A 6,704-nucleotide genomic window follows, 5' to 3' on the forward strand; every position below is an offset into this window, starting at 1 on the left:
TGGGTTACGTTTATGTGTAGTGGTCCCAGGGGTGAGTCCACAGATGAACATTCTCAGTGTGCCACAGGGGCCTCCCGAGTGCAGAAGTGAGATTCTGGGCCCCAGGAATGCAACCAACGACCCTGTTTCTTGGCCAGAATCAAGGAAAACAAACGTGGATTCCTTTGTAGAAGTGTCATCTTTTGCAGACACGACAGACTTTCCTACAGCAGGGAATGAGTGCCCGTGGCCATTCTCCCTCCTGCCCACCCAGGCATGGCCAGGACCAGGAGGGCTGGATGTGGGACTGTACTCAGAACGGCTCGCCTCCAGCACTGCCTCTGTGCCAAACACAGCTCCAGCTGCTTTACACATTCCAACTCCCAAGAGCCCCCTGACAGCTAAAGATCATCCTCAGTTTACAGATGGGGAAACTGAGACATAAAGGTGTCCAATCACAATTAGGAAGTGGTAGAGCAAGGATATGAATCCAGGCAACCTGGCTTCGGAATCCGTGTTCACTACACAGCCCATCCTGAGAAGAAAGAGAAAGCAGCTCTCTCCCTTCCCAGGAGGCTCTGGGATGCCCGTGAGCCCCAGCAGGGCTGTGGTTGCTGGATGGCAATAGCCCTACCCTGACATGATGCCACCATTCCCAGAGCCAATTCGCTCCTCACAATAACCGTGTGAGGAGGTGGGGGAAGGACGGCCTTCCAAGCTGCCGTCCATCGGGGCCTATCGGGAATGATCCCTGGTGGAGAGGGTGGTATGCAGAACACCTGGGTTCAGGTAGCACACTCAATACACCTCACAGGAAGGACTGCCTGCCTCTGGGGAACCTCCAGGCCAACTGCACTGGGGCACATAGCCCCTGCCCTCACAGTCTCCAATCTGAGGGGGAGACAGTGCCTGTGTCCAGTGTCTTGTTAGTCAAGGGGGGCATCCACATTTCCTGCTGTGACAGTCCCCAAGTTGGCAGGTATATACCACTCCAGACTCAACTTGAGTCGGAGATAGAAGCAGGCTCTTTAAAGAGGGCTGTGGATATTAGGGGATCGCAGAGGAAGCAAGATGGGTAGAAGTTAAGGCTGGATGCTGGGGGAGAGGAATGGGTGGCAAGGGGGAGCAAAAAGGCCTGGAGACGGGGGGGGGGGGGGGGGGAGTTCAACAGAGCCGACTACAGAGCCTCCTGACTTCAGTTTCCGAGGGAGAACCTTTGGGTGAGGTGTGGTGGGGCCCAATGGTTCCTATTCTTCCCCCTGAGTTTCTCCTTCCTCTTGGGGATTCTTGCTTCAACTCGAGCTACTGACATCACATTGGCCCATCACAAAGGAAATAGTACATTTCCTTTAAGGCTATGGCTCAAATATGAGCTGAAATCTGGCACCGTGGAGACCAGCTGGAACTTCTAGAGGCTTTATTAAACAATATTTGTTGAATGAATAAGTACTAAGGGAGAACAGAAGGGTATTAACCTATGATGTCCACGAGGCTTAAAAATAGCCCAGCTCACGGAGTCTGGGTTTCAAAATCTGGCCCTGCCAAGGCTTGGCAGACTCGGGCCTGGCCTGGGCTCCTTCTTCTGCCTTCAGAGGGGGAGTGGGGGGAGGGAAGCCAGTTGAGGCCTAGCACCAAAGGGTGGGGGATGTCCATACTAGTCCCCAGGAAACCACATGGCCCCTCTGTAGCCCACCTAATCACTTCCTTTCATCCCTGCTCTCCAGGGGGATGACCCCTTGAGGAAAGACCCTGTTTGCAAGAGCATGGCTTTCCTTTGGTGGGTGCAGAGGTAACCCTTTTTCTTAAGCCAGGCTAATTCAGGAGGAATCAGAACCATGCCTGTTCCTACCCAGAGTGTCCTGGGCAGGACTGGGGTCTCAGGTGAGCTCAGACCTGAGTTTAAGCGGTCTGGGCAGGTCTCAGTGTAAGCACAAAACCAACGCTGACAGCTTCAGGCTCAAAGCCTGGTCCTCTGCTCCCAAAGGCCTGGTTTGCCTCACTCCCCTGCTTGGCTGTCGACCAAGCCAGAAGCACGGACCGCACTTGCTCTTCGGTGTACTTTGTGCCCACCTGGGTGGGAGAAACACCTCACAACCCTGGGTTCCCTGAGTGATGAAAGGGCAGCCACTACTCTGCCCTATCAACCATTCCCCTCCCATCACAGGCCCCCTTCTGCGTTGGACTTCCAAAGCTGTGTTGTTGCAGGTAATTAAAGGGTTTTAATTAAATTAGGATCCCATCTGGCTGGGATCAGTCAGGCCCTTAACGAGGATTGTGTGTCACCAATATCAGAATACGGATGGGGACTCAGATATGTGGGGGCTGAATGTGGGGACTAGAGGCCTTTCAGATGGGGGTAGAGAATCCCTCAGCCCCTCAGGGGCTCCCTGCCATGCAGCAGCAACTTGTTCCACCTCCCAAAATGGAGGCTACATGCGCCAATGCCAGAGAGGGGGCAGAGGACCAGAGCTTTCCCAAGTTCATTACTGTCTGAGTCTATAAAATCTGTGAAGTGTGGCAAGATATATGAGTGAGCACTGTCTCGTTTCTGCAGGTGAGGAAACAGGTCCACAGAAGTGACGTGCTCAAAGACATCCACTGACTTCACTGCTAGAAATGGAGACCAAATAAGATAGAAACTTGGTTTTTCTCTCACACAGAAGGCTAAAGGTAGGCAGCCTAGGGCTGCTATGATATTTCTATCCCACAAATTTTTCAGGGACCAAGACATCTTCCAGTCATTGCTCTGCTACTTCTAGGCTACGGTTCTTATCCTCATGGCCTACGATTGGGCAGCTAGAGTGCCAGCAATCACATATTGCAGGCAGGAGAATGGAAGATGGAACAAAGAAGAAGGGCCAAAAGACGTGTATTAACTGTCTTGAGATTTCTGGAAGTTGCTAAATAATCCTTTGGCTTACGTGTCACTGCCCAGATCTTAGTCACAGGGCCACATCTTGGTGCAAGGGAGGCAGATAAATGTATTTCAGGCAGCCATGTGCCCAGCTAAAAACTGAGGATGCCATTAATATGGAGGAAAGGGAAATGGGTATTATGGGACAATGAGCATCCTCTGCCACGTGCATTGTGGGGCAGAACCAGGACAGGAACCCAGGTCTCCTCTGTCCAGCCTCGCCCTTTCACCCAGCACCCCAAAAGCAAGGCTGATGTTAACATCACCCCATCTCCAAAAACAAAGAGGAGAAAGTAACATTCGTTGAGCAGCTCATTTAATTTTCCCAATAATGCTCCAAGGGAGGTAGATCCCTTGCTTTTTTATATAAGGAGGGTCTGGGGAGATTATGTCATTTGTCTAAGCCACCCAATTAACAAATTACAGACCCAGGATTGGGGCCCAGATAAATCTTCCCACAACTCATGTTGCCAGTTCATTGGCAGCCTCTGTGGTTCAGGACGTGCCAGCTTGTCCTTTGGGACCATGTAGCCAGGTGGCCCTGAGATGATGGACGGGGAGACGTTGAACTAGGCATCCTTCACTTGGACGGTTATCAGGTCAGGCTTTGAGCTCGGCAGGCCAACAGGAAAGAGAGTCCCCTGTGGGACCAGAAGCCAGCCCTCAACAGCTGAGTGCCAGGTGATGGCAGCAGCTGCCACTCGCATAATCACCAAATGCCACCCTCGCCCGATTGTGACTCCACCTGGTGGAGCTGGTGGTGTCTCTCCTTGTCTGTCACCCCAGCCCCCAGTTCTCCTGGCAGTACCGCAGGACTCAAGAGTCTTTGGAAGTAACATTTCTCTCTCCCACTCCCAGCCATGACACTGGATCCCTTCCCAACACAGAGCAACTGGTTCTTGTGTCTCCCCCAACCCCCTACACATATCCACTTGATAATCCAGGTCCTTGGTCACCCCACAACCCTCAGCTGCCTCCACCCCCCATTCACCCCCTTCTCCCAGCTTCCCTCCCCACACACCACCTCATGCATCTCTGAGCAATGGGCCTTTCCACCGGAGTCTGCCACATGCAAGGTCACCAGAATTCCTGCCAAGGAGGGGGAAGGAGGTGACTCAGTTCCCACTTGATCATCCCAGGAGAGGAGCATGAGGGGGGAGGGAGGAGCATTAGGGGGGAGAGAGGAGAATGAGGGGGGAGGGAGGAGAGAGGAAGGAGAAGGGACTTAACCATTCGCTTTTGCCTTAAGCTGCATCAAGAGGAAGACTCAGCCTTGCTGCCAGTTGACTAACGTGTATTCCTTCGGACTAGCTTCACAGACTGCTGAGAAGATTCACCCCATTAGGGATGGGAATGCTGAGGGCCGACAGTGTCTGTGCCAAGACTGAAGGACAGACGTGCTCTCCAGGTGTTCTGATGCTCAGAAAAGAACAAGCCCCCCTCCCATGTCCATATGCAGTTCTTGCCCTCAGGGAGACTCCAGTCTGATGAGGGAGGCACAGACCTTGGCTTCAGTCTGATGGAGGTACAGACCCTGGCCCTAGGGGCTCCCCAGTCTGATGGGGAGATACCAGGCTGTGCCCTCAAAGAGCCCCCAGTCTGGTAGGCTTGTCCCAGAGGCTCCGCTCAGATGGAGGAGACGAGGCCTTGCCTGGGGCAGCCCCCAGCTAGGTTGAATGGCTGGAGGAGCAGGAGCATGGGACCAGCAGCCCAGTCACTGAAGGGCAGTGTTGAGGGCAGCCAAAGAGTTGGGGTGCAGGCAGGACCTAGAGCTTCTCTCTGGGAAGACAAGCTCCTTCCCAAGGAATCTGTTCTTCTGTGAGTATTTGAATGGCAAGAGGGTTAGGTCTGAGCACTTTGCAATGATTGGGGGTCCATCTCCCAGGGGGATAGCATAGACATTGCTCCCCAAGGGGGTAGAGGTTGGTGCCTTTGTAGCCAGAGGCAGTTAGATGAACCCCTTACCCTTGTGAGGACGAAGGGCGTGCAGGAAGTATTGTGATGGCGAAAATAGTAGGGCCCAGAGGCAATTCCAAAAGAATTGGGATTTGGGAGGAAATCTGGTAGCAAGATCCTAGCTGAGAAGAGCAGCCAGGTGATGGGGAAGGCAAAAAAGAAGGATGAGGCAGCAGAGTGTGTGTGCGGGTGAAATGAAGTTATTAAAATGAACCCACCCCCTGCGCAGGCAGAACTGTGTGCCAGGCAGGCCGGCCCTCCAGCTGTCAGCAGCATCTGGCTCTCCACAGGAGGAGAGGAGCCAGAGGGGGTGGGTCAGAGTGTCCCCAGGTCCTACTGATAGTTCAGCCAGGCCAGACGGAGGAGGGGCCCAGGTCTACCATCCTACCCCTCTTACTCCAGTGCCCACAGGGCTGTGTGTTTGGGGGCGGCTCCTGGCTGGTGTCCAGTGGGTGGGCATTTGCAGGTGGGACAAAAACCAGATTCCAGCAATCCCAAAACCACACAGCAGGGCCCAAGCCCCTGGGCCTCTCTGAACTCTATGCACTGTCCCCAGGATGGGAAGGGAGAGAGTGGCATGGAGGAGTGGGCAGTGTCTCAAGGCTCTGCTCAGGAGAGGTGGCCCCAGAAAGCATGGTGCAGGGGAAGGAAGCTGGGCAAAGGAGTGTGAGCTTCTGGGCCACTTCATAGAACAAGGAGTCTTCAAGGGCCTCACCCAGCTCTGCTCTGCACTGTGAGGGGGACGGGTCCATGCTGAGCTCTGGTGGGCAGGGAAAACAGGCTGGGGGTGGCGAGACCATCATCCCCTCGTGCTAGGACTCTCTTCACTTGGCTACATGGCAAAAAGGACCCAGGGAACCTCAGTGCTGCCTTCCCAAGACAGCAGACCTAAAATGACCTCCAGACAGGGCACCATGATCTTGGCAGTGGAGGCCCAGCTTTCCCCTCCTCGAGCCCCGGAGGGCCCAGGCAACTCCCAGACGAGGTGCCCCCAACAGCCATCTGTTCTGAGGCCCTCCTACTGGCTGGGGCATGGGAATGGCTGCTTTCAGGACCCCTTCTATCTCCACTCCACCCTGGCCTGTTCCTTTACTAGCAGGTGATCAGATTGAAAGCCCAATACCCCTGATTCTAGGAAAGGCTCCTTCCCAGGGGACTTCCCCAGGACAAGCAGACAGATGGAAGTCACAGGTGGGAGAGAGCATCAGAAGTGTCTCCTCCCCCGTTCGCTTTTGCCTTAAGCTTAATCCAGGAAGGTCACCCGAACGGTCCTCACAGTGTGGGCCCTGAGCCAGGAGCACTGGCGGTGTCTACCTGGGCCCTGGTTAGAAAGGCAAATTCTTAGGCCCCACCCAGACCTACTCTGGGATGGGCCCCAGAAACCTGTGTTTTAACAAACCTTGGTGGTTCAGAGGGCTGCTCACATTCGAGAACCCATGGGCTGAGCCAGCCCCTCATTTTATAGAGAAGGAATGGAAAGAACCCCAGAGAGAGTGGACTTGGGCGAGGCCACAGAGCGAAATACTAGCAGAGCTAGGACCCCCGCTGGGCCCACCCAGATGACAATCCATGGAGTCAATAGGGAAGAAAACACCCTTCTATGGCCCATCCTACCTACCAGCTCTCTCTCCCGCAGCTGCTTTTGCAGCGCCAAGCAGGGTGTTCACCCGGCCTTCCCAACAGCTGGGAAGGGGGTTGGGGAGGGAGCCCTGATGCCTCCAGTGAGCATCAGCTCCCACAGCTGTTTGAACCTTGCAGCTCTGCTCTCCAGAAAATGTCCAGCCATCATCTGTGAAATGCTGGCTGGATCACGGGGCGCCTGGGGCCCTTGTTCCCAACAACTCAGAATCCAATG

The sequence above is a fragment of the Rhinolophus sinicus genome, linkage group LG15, assembly GCF_036562045.2.
Source record: "Rhinolophus sinicus isolate RSC01 linkage group LG15, ASM3656204v1, whole genome shotgun sequence".
NCBI lineage: Eukaryota > Metazoa > Chordata > Mammalia > Chiroptera > Rhinolophidae > Rhinolophus > Rhinolophus sinicus.